This window comes from Notechis scutatus, chromosome 5 (assembly GCF_049901735.1).
Source record: "Notechis scutatus isolate UNSWTSFEM ecotype Mainland chromosome 5, rNotScu1.2, whole genome shotgun sequence".
NCBI classification, from domain to species: Eukaryota; Metazoa; Chordata; class Lepidosauria; order Squamata; family Elapidae; genus Notechis; species Notechis scutatus.
Genome location: NC_142013.1, coordinates 40,956,579 through 40,978,831, shown reverse-complemented (window position 1 = coordinate 40,978,831; position 22,253 = coordinate 40,956,579).

Here is a 22,253-nt window from a genome sequence, read left to right as displayed (position 1 = left end):
ACTATCCACAATTAAGATGAATATATTGCCTAGAATTTTATATTTATTCCAGACAATTCCTATTCGATTTGGGAAAGAGTTTTTTGAAGATTTAAATAGAATTGTGTTGAAATATATTTGGCAGGGTAAAAAAGCAAGAATAAAATTAAAACTGTTACAAGGTGCAAGAATAAGAGGAGGGTTTGCCTTGCCCAATTGGGAGCTATATTACCAGGCGACAAGTTTGATGTGGGTAAAGGAATGGATAACACTAAGGAACAGTAGATTACTGACTTTAGAAGGCAATGACTTGCTGGCATGCCTTTGTCTGGTATAAGGGAACTAAAACACAGGGGTATTTTAGACGACATTATATTTGTGAGGCATTGTTTTTGAGTTGGGAGAAGATTAAAAGGCAATATTACTTAAAAATTCCATCATGGATATCAATTATTGAAGCTTTTTCTTATCCAATAATATATAAAAAGGAACAAACTGTTAGATATGGGGAGATATTGAATTAAAAGGGTGAACTTAAATCTATGCAAGCATTGGAAGAACAAGGTGTAAAAATGAATTGGTTTTCTTATTTGCAAATACAATCTAGGTTTGATAAAGACTCTAAAGCAGAAGGTAGTTACGACAAGTTGACTGATTTCGATAAAATTTTGATGAGTACTGATGAAAAGGTAAGTAAAAAACTTTATGGACATCTATTAGAATTTAAATTGGAGGAGGAACAAGTCAAAGAAACAATGATTGCTTGGGGGAAAAATTTTGGATATGGAATTGATTTAGAAAAATGGCAAAAATTGTGGTCTCAACGTTATAAAATGGCAATGTCAACTGCATATAAAGAAAATTTGTATGAGATGTTTTACAGGTGGCACTTACCCCAGACAAGAATGTTTGCAAGAATGTTTAAGAATAAATCGGATAAATGCTGGAAATGTCATCAGATAGCTGGTTCATATTACCGTATGTGGTGGACATATTCAGACGCGAAGAAATATTGGACTAAAATCCACACATGGTTGGAAAAAATGATAAAACAACATATAGACTTTAAACCAGAGATCTTTTTATTGGGAGTCATACCGGACATATACAATAAAGAACTGAAATATTTGATTGTAAATGTTTTAACAGTGGCTAGAATTGTATTTGCAAAGAACTGGAAAAATGACAAAATACCTATGCAGGAGGAAGTTATCAAAAAAATTATAGACTGTGCTGAAATGAGTAAACTGACATTTGAAATTAGAGAACAAGAAAACAAGCAATTTTATATGATATGGGATTTGTTTTACCAAGGGTTGGATAAAAAGGCATGGTAATGTAATAGACTAGATAATTTTGTGATAGAAATTTAATAGACTGATATAAAACTTAATATAGATATATATAACCAATGGTTGAAAGTATAACACAAATTTTAAGATAAAACTTGGAACATCTTGTATAAAATGATGGAATATATAGTTTAGTCATGGATGATTAACAACTGATAAATATATAAGCATATGTTAGTTTGACAATGTGAAGACTGATATAAATTGTGAGTAAATGACTACAAAAGGATAACACAAAAGATATGTAACCAACTGACACACTGTATGTATATAAAATGAAAGATGGATTTATGTTTTTATGTTTTGTATGTGTATGTTTGTTTTTAAAAATAAAAATTTTTCTTATAAAAAAAAATCCACAATTTTTCAATAACTTTTTCAATAACTGCAGAAAGCAGAAGAGTGTATAATACAAGAATACAAGGAAAAGCTTAAGTAGGAAATAAAAAGGAGAAGAATGTGATCAGGATCTACCAATAACGGTGACAATCTTCATTATCATATGGAATTCAGCACATTCTATATATTTGAATTTCCAAGTTTGGATAATTTACTACTTACTTCAGTTTTGCTTGGCATACTATTGTGAACTCAGAGGTTCACTAAAATAAGATGAATCTATTTTTATTTCTCCTATGGGGATTTTTCAATTCTTCTCTGGGGGATTTCCAAAAATAATGATCAGCATTTCCCCTGATAAAAGATAATTATTCTACACAATTCTGAATATCTGTAAATATTGTTCTTTTCCTGACCACCAACTAGCTAATTAACTATGGCAAATCTACTCATATCTACAGCCATAAGGCCAGATACAATAAAATATCCAATAGTAGAACTGGTATTGACCGTGAACAAGAGGTATTTTTTTAATCCACATTTCAGCTTGTAGAGATTTCAGCATGATTGTTTGTATAGAGCTAGGACGCTACCACATTGGAGGAAGCTAATATAATTAAGTTGGATATTTAATAATTGGAACTAATTGAAAAATTGAACAATGGATAATATAGTTAAAATTGGAAGCAATGAGACTCCTTGATTAATAAATATTTGTATTCTTTTTTTATAGAAGTTACAATGTTTGCAGAGTTGAGGAGCAAAGTTTCAGGAGTGAAATAGTTATTTCTAAAGCATGATATTAACCTCAAGGTAACAGAAGAACCTCTAGACTTTCATTATGACTTATAATGTGATGAGTTTTATTCCCAATTTCAATCTATTTGTGGTTCCCAAAGCACTTCCTGTTCTCCCAGGGCTTTTTGCTTAATGTTAATGTATTCTGCCTCTCCATTATTCTTTCTCCCATTACTCTCTCCTTATTTCTGCAGCTTTCTTCATCTTCAACCATAGAAGATCATATTTGGGTTATGTGACCTTTCAAAATGTATTTATTCAGAGCACATCATATTTTTTAGTTCTTTACTAGAAGCAGTCATTTGCACAAGGCAAATTACCCACTTTTATTTTGTCTTCTCTTTCTCTTCATAAAATTGCAATCTGTTATGCTTTCAAATGTCATATATGTTCTTCCAATTTTCAGATTCCTCAGCAACTAGAGATGAAAGCACTTCCCATCTACGAAGTCACTCAATAGTGAATATGTAAGAGTGACCAGGTCAGCATGTCTAAAGAGTTTTTAAGTTTGCTTTTTTTCTGTTCTCTTAAGCATACTATTCTGAAGTAAAACTGAAAAACTGCTTTTGAAGCACTGAGAATTGTGAAATATATTGATCTGATAAAATAAATAAGATGTGGGAGAGTAAGACATAAAATAGACAGAGCACTTTGATCAAAATGTTCCATGGCTAAACTTCAGAATAAAAAACATATAAATGAAAATTAATTATTGAATAATGTTTACTCAATGAATAGGATATTTATGTTACTGAGCCTTCCTCCACTAAGTGCAGGAATCTGTATTACAGTATACATGGCTGCCTAGCCTCTGCTTAAACACACGCAATGAAGACAAACCTACTACCTCTATAGTGGTAAACCAGTCTTACTGTTTGGAGTTTTTGCCCCTAACATTTATTTGGACTTAAATAGAAAAATAGACAAAATTGCTGTGGCAAGATTTTTTCTTAACAAATTAATGTCTATCAGACTAACTAGTCTATAATTTGATGGAAGTTCCTTTAGCCTCTTATTAAATATAGGTTCAATAATATCTAACCTCCAGTTATGTGGCAGTTGATTGGTTCTGCAATATTTCTTACAGATAATATATAAATGTTCATTCCTTTAATGACCTATGATATAATCCATCTACTGGTAGTTGTGAGATTTAAATTTATTCAAAGTAAACAGGGATTCCCTCATCATATTTCCATCAAGCTCAGGGTATATATATCAAACTCAATTCTATTTTTAAATCCAGTTCATCACAATTTCCTAGCGAATTACACTATTTTATTAGAAAACATTGAATGGATATAATACAATACAGTATATTTTTTTATTATCGATTCTAATCTCAATCCTTTATTTATTATTTAGATTTATCTAAAAAGTAATAAATACCTTGTATTTATTTACTTGCCTATATATATCTATGCACTAAAATGCATGTTCAAGGTATCTTATAATAAAATATAGATTAACTGTCATTAAAGCATTCTTTGAGGTAATATAAATAATTGCATTTACTAGAATATCTATTAAGAGTAAGAGAAAAATTCAAAATTCTTTCTGAAAAAATGTATGAAAGGACAATAAAAACTCAAGTTAAACTGACAAACACTTCTATGGAAGAGTATGATCTTCTCACTAGTTTGGTCCCAAATCGTATGCAGATTTTAGGTCACAAAGAGATGTGGAAATTCAGTGCAAGATGGTAAAGTTCTTGTAACAAGGTTCTTAAACAAAGATTAGATTTACCTTACAGACTAATTCATTCTTGGAAAAGTTACATATGTTATACAACTACTCTGGCCAATCAGTTAGTTCTAGAAACTAATTTCCAACAATTTACATTTAATTTAAAGCATCTCCTTTGTTTTAGATCCTACCCAATGTCAGTTGTATTATCCATCAGGAATATTTCTGGGATTATTTTGGGCTTCTCTTGAGACATTTTCATGTATTTATTTTTTACCTATCCAGTAATTACATGGAGGGTAAAATTGGACAGAAAAATGATTTGACTATGCTGCTGTCAAGTGATCTAATTATTTTTGGTCCAAACAGAAAGAAAAAAAATACAAAGGTGATTTATGATTTCTGTCTAGTTTTATTGGAGTATATATAAAAATGATTGTTCTTTCATTAGAGTTTTAGCTAATACATGGGAAAGATTTAGATAAGCTTAGAAATCAAGTGAACAGGCTATGATAATTCCTAGTTAGAAGTTTGGCTGTAACATTTGGACAACTGAACCTTTTAAAGTCATATATAGTAAGTTATAGTAATCAACATGGGATAGAAATGAGAACAGATCTGAAGACTATATTATACTAAATACTGATATTTTAGACAATATAGTTTGGGTAGAGTGGTAGAATTGCATGGGGACCCTGAATTAAATCCCTATTCATTCAGTTGTAAAGTTTGTGAGTCAATCATACTTCCTCAGGCTAATATAGGATTATTCTGCAATTAAAAGGAGATGGAGATACAAATATAATTTAAAGTGATAAAGTATATTTTAGTGATAAACTATGAAAGAGATATTAAATATGCCCCAGTAAAGGAAAGATATGTATCAGCACAATATTTACTTAAATAAGTAAAGAAACAAATCGTGCCTAGACTGATTTAGTCAGTAAGCAATCATGAAAACTGGATAAGAAATAAATATTATACTATTCTAGTACTTGTTTTAACATATATTTTAAAGTCAAAAAATATCTTGCAGAGATCAAGAAATTAATATTGCTTATTATGCATTCCTTTCAAGTGTGTTTTTATTTAATATATATTATATACATATTGCATTTATATACAAATCTGCCAAGGAACAGAAAAATATTAACAGCTACTCATTAAAATTAATTGTCTATAAAATATGATAGCCATCTATCTTAATGAATTCTGCATCTATAAATATTTTGATATATGCATACCTACTTTTGCTCACAAACACTCTTCACATACACATAAAATAATAAATATGTGCCATATCACTATACAATTGATGTAATTATGTCCTTGCATAATATAATGATGCAATTATGCAAGTGTCATTATTGGCGTTGGAGGTTGCTTATGCAAACATATATACATATGGTCCATATTTCAGTTCATAAAAAAGAGAAAAATAAAAGGAAAGTGAAAAACCATAGGACGACAGAATGAGAAAGGGAAAAAGAAGATGAATAATGAGAAAAATGGGAACAAGATTGGGTGGAGATAAGGGAAGGGGTTGAGGGAACTGATAGAAAATAAGGGAGAAAAAGTCATACTTAGGTGTAATGAAAAGGGTTAAATTCAGCAAACAATATTCAATTTTGAAATACATCTAGACCAGGTGTTGGATTCAAAAAAATTTATTACAGTTTCCATGGTGTGGCTTGGTGGGCGTGGCAGGAGAAGGATACTGTAAAATCTCCAGTCATAGGTGGTATTTGCCGGTTCTCCAAACTACTCAAAATTTCTGTTAGTGGTTCTCCAGAACTGGTCAGAACCTGCTGAGTACCACCTCTGATCCAGACTTTCCACATATGGTCCATTTTTATCTCTCTTAAGTATGATCGTGATTACCAAGTCACTTATTATCTGGGTGGGAAAGTACTTTTCTTATTTTTGATCTGATTAGCAGACCAGATTCCAGTAGGGAAATGTATGTGGGGGGCGGTGCTTCTTTCCCCTCCAGATCAAAGGAAGAAACCATGAATTGATCTAAGTGGCCTCTGGACAGTTGTTCTTTTCATGTAAATCACATAAATTAAGGTCTATTCCAGCCTTAATGTACCAAAATCTTTTTTTTCCCCATCAAAAACTCAGTCCCTTTCATAGGGTCTTGTAAAACCAAAACCTAATCATTAGCAAAATCTTTCAATTTAAACTTCTCATTTTTAATTTTTGGGCCCAGTTGAGTGAAAACATCCTTTACTATTATATTTAATGACATCCATGAAGTTTTTATATGTACAAAGGTGAAAGGGCTTACAATAGAATAGAAGAATGGTTGTTGGGACGGGCAAAATTGACAATTTTGATTGAGGAAAATACTTGGATGGATTTTTTTCCTATGGAAAACACTTTTGAATTTTTTATGACAAATTGAAAGAAATGAAATGTTGATTTTGAGATTTGATTAGGATCATATTTGATTACAGAAATAATATAGTATGGTCAAATGTTAACATTAAAATAAAAGTTAGATGCATTTTTTATTCATATCTGTACCAAAGAAACTTGAAAGTCATTCTTTTTTTTCATTTTTCTTTTTCTTTTTGAAAATTTTATTGATTTTTAAAAACAAACATAAACAAACAAAACATAAAACATAAAACATAGAAACATAAAACATCTTTTTTGAAAGCAGCATAATCCCGGGTTACATCTCTTCGTACAGACACAAATTCAAATTCATGCTCATTTTTATATTCCATTCCATATCTTATCACTATTCTATATTTTCTATATAGCTTCTCCCCTCTTTTAACTTTCTTAATTTTATTTTATTTATTTCATCTCAATTCAAATCATTATACTTATATTCTTTGTCTGTCCTGTTTCAACTGTCTACTATCTTTTCTCATTGAACAAAATTTCTCCTGTAATCACTGATTGGAGTATGACGCTTTTATATCTTTCCCCTAAAATTATAACACTTAATATAATACATAACTTCCGTTCAGATTCTGCTTGGTACATTCTAAAACTACACACTGTATTTTAAAAATAGAAAACATTATAAATGTATAATATATTTAAAACAACAATCCATACCAATTCAATTCTATTATTAATATTAATATTCATTTAAATATTAACGTTTTACACATTACTTTTCAGATAAGTATCATACTTCTATGGAAACACTTATAAACTTTCCATAGTTAATTCCCCCCCACTTCACTTATATTTTATAAAACATTGAGTAATTAAAATGTTCCCGTTCCTTCCTAATTCAATTCTCTCATTTATTTTATTTCATTTATTTTATTCATAAAAGTTTCACTAAATTACACTGACTATTTTATCCCACTTTTTAATCATACGTTGTTTCCAATTTTCTAACATTATTTCTATTACAAATATGACAATACAATCTTATGTACCTTCACAGAATCCCTTTTTCAGTTAAATTTTCACCCATTATCTCTGAATAAGTCCTGTTTCTTTACATCTTGCTCCAAACCTTTGTAACTTCTCTTCCTTTCCTTCTTCCCTTTCTTCTTCTCTCTCCCCTTTTTACCTCCCTGTCTCTCCATCTCCAACTTTATATCCACTTTTCAAATTATTTTTCCCTTTTTTGGCTGTTTTTTTAAGTCTTAAATTCTCCATTCTCTTTCCCCCCTTTCCTCTTTCTTCCCCAAATAGAGTTACTTGTTCATTAAAGATGGCTTCTTCTTTGTCCCAATCTTCTAGTTGCGCAATCTTTTCTTGTTGTTTCTCATAGGTGCAAATCGCCATTTCTAAGAATTGAAAAATGGAGCCAAAGAAGCCCTTCCCTTCTTGTGTCTCTTCTTTATATTTTTTAAATTCCATTTTCAGTTCATCCAAAAGTAATGCCATTGTAGAATTTTTTTTTTTAAAACAATTTTATTAGTTTTTAAAAACAAACAAACAAACAAAACATAAAAACATCCAGCTTTCTTTCATAAATATACAAATTTACATTGTAGAATTTTTTTAAACAGCCACCCAATTGTTTTTAGTAATTCAAATATAATATCCAAAAATCCCAAAGTCACCAAGCAATCCAAATACACACAAGCTGTTTCTTTTTACACTTACTTCTTTCTTCACTTTCTCTTCCTGGGGTTACTATTTAGTTACAAAGTTCCAGTTAGAATGTATCTTTTAGAAGTCTTATTGAGATTTTACTTTAGATTCAAGTCCAGGCAGTCTCCTCCTTCCAAATCCTGCCCTTATTCTTTTCCTCTCCCTTCCTCCTTGTAGAAAAAAAGGATTTTTAAGTGTCCAGAAATCTTTATTGTCCCTTTGACATTTAATTATATTTTCAGCTTAATTACCTGTTAGTGCCAAAGTGGATTTTTCCAATTTCTTATTCAGCTCTCTTCATTGTCAATGTGAGGAAGGAGAGTGAAGGGGGGAAAAAACTTTCCCTTTTCACTTTCTTTCGCTGCTTCCGACTCTTCTTTGCGATGTTATCTTTTATAAAATTTCAATTCCAGGGTACCTTAGTTGTTGCTTTTTATCCCAGTCAGCCAAAACTTTCACTTCTTATCTTCCTCCTGCACTTTCTTTTCCGGTTGAGTGCTTCTTTGAGGTGGCCATTTCTGACCACCGCTCATACCGCCTTCGGGAAAGGGAGTTTGGCCAGCTGAGGAGGAGAGATGTGGCTCTCCTCGACCCTGCTGGTGATCTCCCCCCTCTCACCACCTCTACAGGGTGGCTTAGCCCCAAAGCCAGCTGGCTCGGGGCGCTCCAGCAGCGAGCCCAGGCAGAAACCGTGCATGATCGTGGATTCCTGCCTGCCGCCGAAGCCCTGCAAACTGGAAGTCCTTTTTTTTCTTACTTCTTTAATTTTCGCACTTGTCTCATATTTATTTCTTGATTTTTTCTTTTTAAATATTTGTTTATATTTTTAATATCCTGTTTCTGAAAATCAAGTTATTCATACACTGGCTATCATATTTCACAGAAACTTAAGCAAAATTAATGTGTTGATTTTCAAGATGTTACAAGATAATTTCATTTTTGCTGATACAGTGTAACATTATTACACATCAAGAAACACCGTGTTAAGAACTTCAGGAACTGGGTGATATATAAATATTACTAATTCTGAGGCTGTATTATTATTATTTCTGTCACCCAACTGCTTTTTTAATGTAAGTGTTGTGCAGTTGCTAGATAAAAACTAGGAAGAATAGAAATAGATGAACTGAAACCACCTGTCATAAATTCCTAATCTATGATAATTCAGTGAAACTAAGTAAAGTACAGTATGAGAGTTATTGCAAGGAGAAAATGGAAAGAAAGTAGTTAAGTGATATGCCTTGCTAATAGTAAGTGTTTATATACTAGGCAAAGCATAATTGACATATGATAAAAGCCAATTTTCTCAATAAATAGCCCATCTTTTACAACAATCCTTTCAATAATTAAAGATTAAGGAATGAACAGGATTAAATAGAGAAGTCTATTCTTTAATGTAATTGGAATCTGTCTGGGCTGTCATGAGTATGGGATGAGGTTGGGTTATTTATCAAGGATTTACAAAACTGTAGCTTAGGGGAGAAATGAGAATTTCAGTGACTGAAAGTTACTGAATGTTTGTTCAGTGTTTGTGTAACTCATTTGTTCTGCAAAAAAAGAATGGGTTTTGTTTTTCATATGATAAACAGTTATTCTAATCATGTATGTATACTATCACATCTGTAATGTAGTGGTAGTAGCTAGGTCTGCCTAAATATAGCTACTTATATAGAAATGCGTGTGATATCTGTTGTATTTACATCTTGCACTTTTTGGCACCTTGCATACTTTGGGAGTTACTCAATGGTACCAACAATTACAGTGATATAATTACACACAATCATACTCATACTATAAAGTTAATACTTATTCTCTTTCTTCCCTCCCCATTTCATCTGTCAGCCATATACACTACCTGGTGATTTTTTTATATATAAGCAGAAGACAAACTATGAAAGCAAGGAAAACATACATATCTTTTTATAATTAATGCAGCATAGTTTACACTGATAAATAATATTTAGGTATGAATACCTCAATTCCAAAGACAGCTTAATACACAAAGTGTCTGTTTTTTACTCAACTATATTTGAGGTAATGCATTATTGTTCAAGATAATGGCTTCTGCCCTCTCTCAGAATGTACTTGGAAAAATTGCTGTGGTTTGGGGTTTCATTAATCTGCATTAACCATACAATTTAATGGAGAGAATCTGAGGAGGGTAACTACCATTGTTGTGTGCTCATCTTTAAGTTGAACCTATTTTAAATAGCAATATCAGTTAGACTTATATACTGCCCCACAGTGTTTATAGCACTCTCTGGGCAGTTTACAATGTCAGCATATTGACCCCAACAATCTGAGTTCTCATTTTATCAACCTCAGAAAGGTGGAAGGCTGAGTCAGTCTTGAGCCCCATCAGGATTGAACTCCAGGCTGCGGACACAGTTAGCCTGCAATAGTGCATTCTAACCATAGTGCCAGCATGACTCCGGGTAAATTGCATATATGCCATACATTTCTGGATGTTCTTCATGTAGATTTTAGAGGACTCAAGTTTTTAAAAGTTCCATGATACATCTTTTAAATGGGCATTTAATTACTGATTACTTTGATCTTGATAACAAATTTTCATCTCTCTTGTTAACTTTGCTATGATATGCCATATAAACTGCTGAGAAGGTGGGAGCCAGAACTCCTGCAGGAATAACAACAGTGGCTGTGACAGACCTAGAAGATTAGATATAGGAATATGATTGTGCAAACAAACTACACCCATGTTTCATTTTTTTAAACAAATATTATTTTCAAAGACGAACAGAAGTAGATGTAAGCATTTCATATTGACTTATCAGTACCTACATTACAGGAACACAGTTAAAATCAGCCTCAAATATAAGATCTAGCCAGAGCATTAGTTAATTAAACCTATAACATATTCAGGAAAGCAACCAATGGCAAGCCTTATGCCCATGGGAGGCATAGATTGACATAAAGCTGTTTCTGCATTCACAAGTTTTTTTAAAAAAACGGTTAATGGCCACTGCCTCAGCAAACCGGAGGAAATGAGAGTTCCGATGGCATAGTAGAACTTTAAATGCAGAGTTTTGGTCCACCTGGTGACCTATAGATGGTAAATGTCTCTCAATGGCTGAAGGTGTTTTATGGCCATGATTTGCTGTTGTTGAATGACTCAAGGCTGTTTAGACTCATTTCGGAAGATACTCCTTTATTTTTTTAATATATTTTTTTACTACGTATATAAAGAAAGAACAATAGTTTCAATGTCTATATAAACAGTGTGTTGTTTGGTTACAATTAATTTAAGCAAAAATCATCATCTTGATAATAAGGAAGATGTTCCTTTATTCTGAAAGCCAAACACCTGTCAGTTCTGCTGATGTCCCCGCAATTACAATACAATTGGTAAACACAATGAGTTTTGGTGCTTATAGGTTGTGCTTAATTAAGGCCAGAGGTAGCCTCTGGATTTGATGTAATATGTGAAGCTCAGCCATAAAGAATGTTCCTTCAATTAAGGTATTTAAGCATCAAGTAGTCAGGCATGTTAATTGATCCCCCTTAAAGGGCAGCTCAATAAATACCTTCTTTTTACTGGCAGTTGGAACTTTGGTTCTCTTATTTTGGTTCTCTTATTTTGTGGTGCCTGTCAATAAAGCACTTGGATAACCATCTGAACAGAGTGTTTGGGTTAAAAATTTTAATTCTTCTTTTAAATAATCCTGAATGCAAATTTGATGCAGTCGTATAGTGTCTGTACCAGTGCATGTTTATACTTGGTGTGAAGCTTGAGAAACTACTGACCAAACCATGTTGACTTCCTATATACCATTCTTTTCATGGAGCCATAATTCCTTTGGATGATCAGTATACCCAGGAAAGGTAACCACTCTTGATGGGCAAAAAATCAGTCTATATAGTCTGATATAGTCTATAGCATCTATAATTATATGAACTAAATCAGTGGTCACCCTTCCTGGATATATTCATTACGTTTACCAATTTATTTGTAATTGCACAGGCAATTACATGGACAGAACTGACAGATGTTTGGCTTTCAGAATAAAGGACCATCTTCCAAAATGGGTCCAAACAGCCTTGAGTAACTAACAGAAACAGCAAATCATGGCCATAAAGCACCTTCGACTATTGCAAGACACTTACTATCTGTGGGTCAACAGGTGGACCAAAACTCTCCATTTTATTATGCCATCAGAACTCTTCAGTACCATTAACCATTTAAAGGCAGTACCATTAACCATTTAAACACCCCCTCTTGTGTGTGCAGAAATGGCTTTATGTCAATCTATGGGCATAAGGCTTGCCATTGATTACTTTCCTGCATATTTTTTAGGCTTAATTAATTATTGCTCTTGCTAGATTTTATATTTGAGGCTGATTTTAACCATGTTATTATAATGTAGGTACTGATGAGCCAATATGAAATGCTTGCATCTACCTCTGTTTGTCTTTTGACTGTATTGTGTAAATTATTAAAAAGGAATAACTATTTTAAATATTATTTTGTATCTTGTTTGTTTGTAATAATCAAGGTTAATCTCAGGTTTCCAAGTAACAAACCCACAGCAAACAAAATTCTGAGGCAGGCAAATTCCTCAAAGAATAGGTTTATTGTATATGTCGTATTGACACAAGCTGGTGAAAACCGACTCTGAATATTCCTGTGGTATTCACTGATTAAAAGTGAAATTTTGTCACTTTCTCAAAACAGTCAGTCATATGGTCCAATCAGGATGCTGTCCAGTTGCTAAGTGACTCCAGTCTCATTCTTCCAAGCACCTGCAGGAATGCCCTTGTTCCCATGAGAAAGCATTTTGTTTTGGCTATAATACCCCAACTATCTCTATTTCCCCCTTCCTGGTGTGTCAGCTCTGAAATCTCGAAATGGCCTCAGTCAGGCCAAGCTTCAGGGTTGACAGTTAACAGTAATCACCTAATAGGAATTTGCCAGTGTCCTGCCTAAATCAGTATCAGGCCAGAATTTATAGCACCATCTCTATCCTTTGGAGGCATTTTTTAAGTAGAACCCATGTTATTCAAATCCATGTGAATATACTAGCATCGTTTCTGTATCATTGCCATTTGGATTTCACTCAAAATCCAGTGCTCAGAGTTATAATTTTTTTGCAAATCCTTTTCCTTTAATATATATATATATATATATATATATATATATATATATATATATATATATATATATATATGCATCAATAGTCATTCAGCATATAGTAGTTAGTACAAATCTGTTAAATCATTTTCCAATGAACTGTTATAAGTACTAATTTCTACAATTAAACATTTATTTACTGAGAAAAGCAGTCTTGTTGCACATATGTTGCACGTATACTAGCCTTCTGTCTGTGATTCCTTGTAATCAGGCTTAGTAACAGTAATTAATGAGAAATCGGATTTCCATTTTTATATTAAAGCAATAAATCCATTTAAAAATGTGTACAAAAGCAGACCTAACAACAGTGCAAAATAAAGTCTATTTCCAATTACTATAAAGCTGTTTTATAGATTCTTATTCTTATTCTTTCTTTTATTCATGAAACACGAAACTCAGTCAACTGAACATTTAAAAATATTGGCAAATATTATTAACTAGCACTGATGGCTGATATGGGTTGCTGCCAGCATTCTAGTATTTTCTTCAAGTATTTTCTTAAAATGTATGATTATTATTGTTGTTATTGTTGTTATTATTATTAATCTCTTCTCTATTGGAGAGAGAAGGATTTTATCAGGTATAAATTTTAGTTTCTGTAAATTTCAAAAGGGGTTAAAAAATAATCACCAGACCTACAGACTTCACAGTACTGTATGTAATTTCAGAGCTGACATTTGCCAATTGATATTAACAACATTAGTCAGATGACATTTTATAATCTGATCTACTTTGTTGGAAAAATATAATTATAACACTGGTCATTTGTTAGCAGAAAGATCTGACATATTTCTCAATGTGACTTTTTAAATGCATTTTCAAGGTGTATTAGTAAATCAGAGAACAAAAGAATATTGTGCCTTGCCAAATGTAAGCATTAACACATTCACAAATCTGTTGCTGGAAGACAAAACCTCGATTCCTCTACCCCCACCCAAATATCTAACTGATGTTCTTAAAAGCCCAATGTAGCAAGACTCCTGACAAAGAGATTTTTTTATTTTTTTGTTCTTGTTTTTTGTTAAGAAAAAGACTATAATTTGTCATATTAATTATTTACACATAACAAAACACCATACTGACAGCACTGAACTCATGTTAAACTAAAAACATAATTCATTTTTTAGTGGTTAATGTTAGTAATCATTGTTTCATGTGGTGTTTAAATACTTACCTTTTAAATCCACGATTGTTCTCATAGCCATTACTTCTGAATAAAACATTTAGAAATCAACCTCTGAGGAATTTATTGGAACATTCTAGAACAAATTTGCCTGAAGCAACTTTTAGTATGGAATATTCAATCACAAACCAGCAAATCTCTGTAGGTTAAACAAAACTTTTCTAAAAAGTTTGAGGCAACATAAATCTTTTGGTTTCAAAATATAAAACAGGAAAGAATTGTTAGTTTCATCAGATAAATGCCAAGTTTATATACAAATATTTAATGATACAATTATTGTTAGTTTCAGAGTCAGTATGGAAAGGATACATTGCTGCATAGTTAAATGTCAGTAAAAATATTTGTATTAGCAAAATAAAGAAACCTTGAAGAGAAACAAAGAAAGATACTAGCTCCACCCATATTTTCTTTAGGTAAAATTTATTCACATTTCACATAGATAAATGTGATTTCTACAGATTGTTCAACTGTACCTATGTTCCTCACAACTCTCATTTTAAATATGGAAGAGGGAAAATGCAGGTACTGCATCTTGGTCAAATAGCTTGAAATTATATCAGTGCCATCTCTAATGATGTTTATTATTGACACTACTAAAGAATAGATGAGTCCCTAATAAAACCATTATAGACTATTATAGTATACTTTCATAATTTATTATATTAGGAAAAAAAACCCATCATATTTGTTTTCAAGCCAAGAATAAAGAAAGCAGGTGATTGTCTGAATCAGGGGTGAAGTTTATTCTGAGAACACAGTATATAAAAACCAGTTTTTAGAGGTGGAATCAGTTTAAGTTTCTCCCAAAAGCCTTTATTCTTACCTTTGTTCCTCAACACCATGCAAAAACATGGTATCTAGGAATTCTGAGAAGATTCACTTAACTGATGTTCCAAGAAATTGGGCTTTTGTGGTCGAGCACCTTGCTGAGCTGTGATTTCTTATTGTTTAGCAAATGTTGATTGAAAACAATGATATCTTTGGGGTAAAAGGACTTTTTTCTTTATTTGATCAAAAATATTTCATGTTAGGATCAAAAAGATATCAGGTTAGGATTAGACAAAGAAGAATGTTCACCTGATTATATTTAGTGTTTCCAGTTGCACTTTGATCTTTGTCTAGAGCCTATTCTAATTTATAATTTTGAATTACAAAAAGAAGAATGTGTTAAGGGAGGACTTGATTTTATGTACAAAAACCCTTTCATGATCAGGATTGGAAACACTGTATTCATCTATATGCTATTAACATTTTCATTGTCATGCCTTTAACTGAACAAAAATTGCATCATAGGGCAACATTATTTTGAACCAAGATAGTTCAGATGGGATAATTTATAGAATGTGTTCAGGAATCATGAATTCAAGGGAATGAGATTTGGAAAAGTTGTGGTGATGCTGGGCTGCTGCTGCAGTAACATGATCTTTATATTCAACATTCTGTGACTCTTTCCCAGCCAGTCTGACAATCTTTCACTCTCTCCCACACCCATATCAGCCACGTATCTGCCTACTGCAAAGAGAAAAGAAGGGAGGAAAGGAAGGAGGAACCATTGCACACATTTCCCAGCCCGTGCCACTTGACCCATAAAGCACCTTTTGCACGCCCGATGCATCTTCCCTGACCATGCCACCATCATCTGCCCTTTCCCTCATATGCAAAGCACTTTTCATGTATTCCCATAAACACCTTGTGAATTGTGCCACTGCCCATACACCTTCCCTGATCCAAACAGCATCTCTTGCGCACCGTTCTCCCTCCTCCCCATCCTCTGTTCTTCTCACATTTCTTTCTCAAGCTATTCAGCATATCTTTGGCACCCCCTCATAGACTTCCCCAACCATGCCACTATCAAAATTCCATCAATGACCTGTAGACTATCTCTTGCACATTCCCAAGCACCTTAGGTACCTTCCCCAGCACCTTATGCCCACATTATATACATTATATACACATTATACCCACACATCATTCTTGACAAGTGCCTCTCCCCCACAGGCCCTACCTAACTCATCCATCATCTCTTGTACTTCTAGACATCCTTTACATTCTATACTACTTGTCCATGCATCCTCCCTGACCCACAAGGCATCCATGGTGCACACCACACAACCTTCTCAACAGATATTGCAACTCCCATACACATCTACATACTTTTGCTGACCAAACACATCATACCCCTCTTGCTCCCTTCCCCACCTGGCAGCAGCTGCTTGTTGTACTTGGATTTTTTCTACTTCCTACTGGGTATCTCAGTGATTTTCATTCTTGAAGTTTCCACATGCAATGTAAATGGGGGAGCTGGCTTGAATTAAGGGAGAGAAGAAGGAAAGGAGAGGGGAAGGGAGGAAAGGAAGGAAAGAAGAATAAATAGTGAGGAATGAATAAAACAATGAAGGGTGGAAGGGAAGGAGAAAATAAGGAAGATTTCTGATACTCCCTGCTGGGGTATGCCAGCAGAATATCAGAAGTCACTCCTTCTGCTATTGGTCTTTTTCATGGTCACCATGGTCATTTTGCTTTTCTGTTTAGTAAGAAAATATCTCTGAAATGATGACCCAATGTGTTGTCTATTATGCATCTAAAACTCAGCTAGAAAAAAAGGGGGCAAATTAACTTCCTGACTGCATGCCAGGAAGTGTTGCTGTTATTTAATTAAAGACTGAATAAATATTAATAGAATCTTCTTTGGAGTTAAATACTATTAAAAGGGTCAAAGGAAGAATTCCCATTTAGCTTTCATGAATCACATATGTGGATCTATCTCTTATAATTATCTTACAAGCAAACCAACGGCTGGACAAAAAAAAAGGGTTTGTAATAGCATTCTACAGAATGGATACTTTTATTCTATGAGAGAAGGTTTCAAGAAGGAAGAAATGCAAATCATATTGTAAAGCAACTAATAATGTAGTTTTCTAGTGTAACTGAAGTGTAAACTATAATCAATTTCTTCAGCTGGATATTGTCTCTATATGGGTTTTTTTTTCAGGCAGTCCTTTTTCTAACCAGCCCAGTTTTGGTTAATTTATCAACTAAGTCCATATTAATTTATTATGTATTAAAAAAACCTGCAAGGATTCCCTAGGTGATATTAATAAAAAATAGGGACATTAGGTTGAAATATAGTTTTATTTTCATGATAATCCAAATATCCAAACTTCTTGAAAAATAAAAAGAAGATATACATTTGAATAATATATAGAGCAATGATATGGGTATGTAGAAATAATTATAATTTAAATAGACAGGCAATGTAGGTTAGGTAGGAAAGAAAGTATATCTGCTTGTCTCATCATTCCGGTGAAAATGGTTAATGCTCAGTATCATCCACTCTTAATCTAGTTTTGAATATGTTTGGAAACTTCCAGAAGGCATCATAATCACCTATTCTTTATCCTGGTTCTTTTATTAGGAGCCTTCCTGAGTTCTCTGCTCTACTGGGTACTGTTCTACAAATTAAAAGAAGAAGCTGAATGCTTACCAACTAGTATATAGACACCAAATACCTAAAAACATGGTGTGTTTCAACAACATTTCACACTGTGATGAACATTTCATTGAATGTAACAACCCAGCAAAGAACGAAAGGCATCTTCATCTGGATTCTATTCAATAAATGAGTAGCAACTTTTCTTATTGTACTATAGTTTACCATCTGAAAAGACTCTCTTTTCTCTTTCTTTACCTGCCTGCCTTTCCACATGCATTAACAGCAGTGCTGCTTGTTTTCTTCCTCTGTGGGATTTGAGTACACTCAGACATTTTGCACTTAGCCCTGATGTTTGTTTCCTAATGTGCCTCTTTCTCAATTTGCTTTTAGAGTTTTTCTTATGTATTATCTTGTTTATATATTATTTCAAAAAAATATCAATAAAATAATTTTCATACCTAATTATTTAAAACTAAAGAATTTTTACTAATGTATCTGAAAGAGTTTATAGTTGGACTGGAGGCATAATAATTTGCAAAAGTTGAAAGATATAGAAAAATAATAATGAATATGAGATGCTCTGTGAGCTTGTTTTTTTCCCCCAGATGTATCATTACCCAAACTAAGTAACATCATCAGTGCTAGTAAGGAGTGTAATTTGCTGTCAGTTTATATTCTAGTGGCCTGCATGTCAATGTTAGTGGAGGTAGTCTTAGAGGTTTTTTTGGTTGGCTTCTTTGCTTTTGGCTTCTTTGGCGATTTCTTGATTGGGGTATTGTTTACTTGATTGTTGGTCTGATGTTAACCTTGGGGTTAATCTGTGCTGATCTGGGTGCTGATTGCTGGTGGAGAGGTGCTTGGGTCTTTTTGTTCCTTTTTGGGTTGGGTGATAGCTCCTTTTGCATAGTCTAAAGATGTGGTTAATGTTTATTTATTTATTTATTTATTTTATTTATTTATTTGATTTGCCAATTGTTTACAAGATAATAAGTATAAATGTATACATAGTTGTGAATACATGAAATGGTTACATATAAGAAAAATAAAAGAATAAGAGAAACAATAGGACAGGGACGGTAGGCACGTTGGTGCGCTTATGCACGCCCCCTACAGACCTCTTAGGAAAGGGGTGAGGTCAATAGTAGACAGTCTAAGGTTAAAGTTTTTGGGGTTTGGGGAAGAAACTACAGAGTCGGGTAGAGTATTCCAGACATTGACCACTCTATTGCTGAAGTCGTATTTCCTGCAATCAAGTTTGGTGCGGTTTACTTTGAGTTTGTATCTATTGTGTGCTCTTGTGTTGTTATGGTTGAAGCTGAAGTATTCATTGACAGGTAGGACATTGCAATGTATGATTTTGTATACCATGCTTAAGTCAGACCGAAGACGGCGTAATTCAAGGTTTTCTAGTTCTAGAATTTCAAGTCTGGTGGCATAAGGTATTCTACAGCGAGTAGAGGAGTGGAGAACTCTTCTTGTGAAATATTTCTGGACTTTCTCAATTGTGCTAATATCAGATACGTAGTGTGGGTTCCAGACTGATGAACTGTATTCGAGTATTGGTCTAGCAAATGTTTTGTATGCTCTGGTTAGTAGTGTGATATTACCAGAGAAAAAGCTACGTAGGATTAGGTTAACAACTCTTAATGCCTTTTTGGCTATGTAGTTGCAGTGTGCTCTAGCACTTAGATCATTAGAGGTGAGTATTCCAAGGTCCTTTACAGAGCTTGGGTCATCAACAAGATCTTGACTATTCAGCTTGTATTTTATTTTCTGATTTTTTTTGCCAATATGTAAGACAGAGCATTTATTTGTTGAGATTTGAAGTTGCCATTTGTTTGACCATTCGGATACATAGTCAAGATCTTTTTGTAGGGTAGCAGTATTGTCTGTGGTATTGAACAGCTTTACATCATCAGCGAAGAGAACGCAATTGCTCTTAATATGATCACAGAGGTCGTTTATGTAGAGTATGAAGAGAGTTGGTCCTAGAACACTGCCTTGGGGAACACCACTATTGACAGGTACTGGATTTGATAGGACGCTCCGATTTTGACCATTTGTTGTCTGTTTGACAGGAATGCTTCTATCCAGTTATTCAGTTGTCCAGAGATACCATAGGATTTTATTTTTAGAAGTAGTTTGTCGTGTACCACTGAATCAAAGGCTTTACAGAAGTCTATGTAGATTGCATCTATTGTTTTGCCCTGGTCGAGTTGTGTCGTCCATATGTTTTTGCAGTGTAAGAGTTGCAGATTACAGGATAGTTTTTTCCTGAAACCAAATTGTTTATTGGAGTAGGTTATTTGTCTCTAAGTGAAGGATGATGGATTGGTTAATAATTGATTCCATGACTTTACAGGTGACGCAGCATAAGGAGATTGGCCTGTAGTTTTCAACTAGGCTTGGGTCTCCCTTTTTGAAGATGGGGATGACTGTGGCTTGTGACCATAGGTTAGGCAAGGAGCTGGTTCTGAAAGATTTTTCAAAGATTATGCTTAGAGGTTTGGCTATGGCAGTGGATAGCTTTCTTAAGAAGTAGGCACATATTCCATCCGGTCCAATAGATAGAGATGGTTTGAGGTTGCGTATTGCTTTTTCAACATTGTCTTCTGTGAAATCGATATGTATTAGATCATTGTTGTTATCTGTGGTACGGCTAGGAAATATTGGGCATGATCCATTGCTGTTTACAAATACTGAGCCGAAGAATGTGTTAAAGATGTTGGCTTTAATGGTGTCGTCGTTGCAGTCTTTACCATCAGGTCCTATCAAGGGAGGGATGGACCTTGAGTCTTTTAGTTTGTTGTTTACAAAATTGTAAAAAGCGGGTGGAATTGGTGCTTAGAAGGTTTTCCTCTTGTTTAATGTGATAATTGGTGCATTCGGTCTTTATCTGGTGGCATAGATTTTTGTATCGGTTTTTGAAATTGGCAACGTGACCAGATTTGTTTTTCCGCCAGAGTGATCTCTTTTTGGATTGAAGTTTCCTTATTGATATGGGTAATCTGCTTTTTTGTTTTGTTTTGGGAGTTGTTGTTGGTACATATAGTTTGATGACTCTTTTGACTTCAAGTAAAAATATGTTATAATGGTCTTCAACGGTATTGCATCCAGTGAATAGAGATTGCCAATCAAGGGATGAGAGATCGTTGTCTATAAGATCATAGTTGCCTTTTTGAAGTTACAATAGGGGATTACATCATTGTGGTGATTTTTGTGTGGATGTATGTTGAGACAAAAGTCGATCATATTGTGGTCACTACTGGAAAAGGGTTCTTTAGATTGTATTCCGTAGATTAGGTTCAAACTGTTGCAGAAGATGAGATCGAGGCAGTTGTTTAGTCTAGTGTTGTTGGTTACTAGTTGTTCCAGTCCCAGATTTGTAATAGCATTGTAGAAGGTTGTGTGTATGATTTCAGTTGTACAATCATTTAGGGTCCAGTTAATATGAGGTAGATTGAAATCACCAAGAAGGATAAAAGGGTATGGGCAGGATGCAGCCCATGTTAGTAATGTATTTAGCTTGTTTACATGTTCGATGTCATAATCAGGTGCTCTGTAACATAGTAAGAATCGAATTGTGATATTTGAGGATAGTTCACAGATGATGGTTTCAGGAAGGGCAAACTCCTGGGTAACTTGGATATTTTTAGATGTAAGGATTTTTTATAGAATATAGCAACTCTACCTCCTCGACGATTTTCACGATCTGATCTGTAAACATGATAGTCTCTTACTGTGGTAATGGAGTCGGGAGAGATGCATTGAGCCATGTTTCACAGACAAATATAATGTTGAAGTTAGCCATATTTAGGAGGAAGAGAAATTCAGGTATTTTATTCACGAGGCTTCTTGCATTGAGTAGTTTGCATTTAAGGCCGGCAGTAGTTGGAATTGAGGTAGTTGGGGGCGTGCGTGCCTAGTCTTGGGTGATGGTGGATGGGTTGAGGTAGGGTTGTGGTTGAGGGTAAAAGCTGAGTATTGGGTTGAGTGGTTTACTTTTGATACAGTCAGCATGGTAGTCAATGTACAGGTCCTTCTCTCCATTGTCTAGACGGTTTTTGAGTTCGATGCGGAGTGCACGGGAGCGGGCACGTTGCTGTATGGTTAGGTCAGGCGGCAACGGAGGTTCTTATGGATGGTGTTGGTTTTGGCGAGTGAGTTTATAGTATAAATGAATTTACGTTTGCTTGATTCATTTTTGCAAATGACCCTGCACAAGCGTGGGGCCACAGAGCCATCTCTATTTTTGAGCTC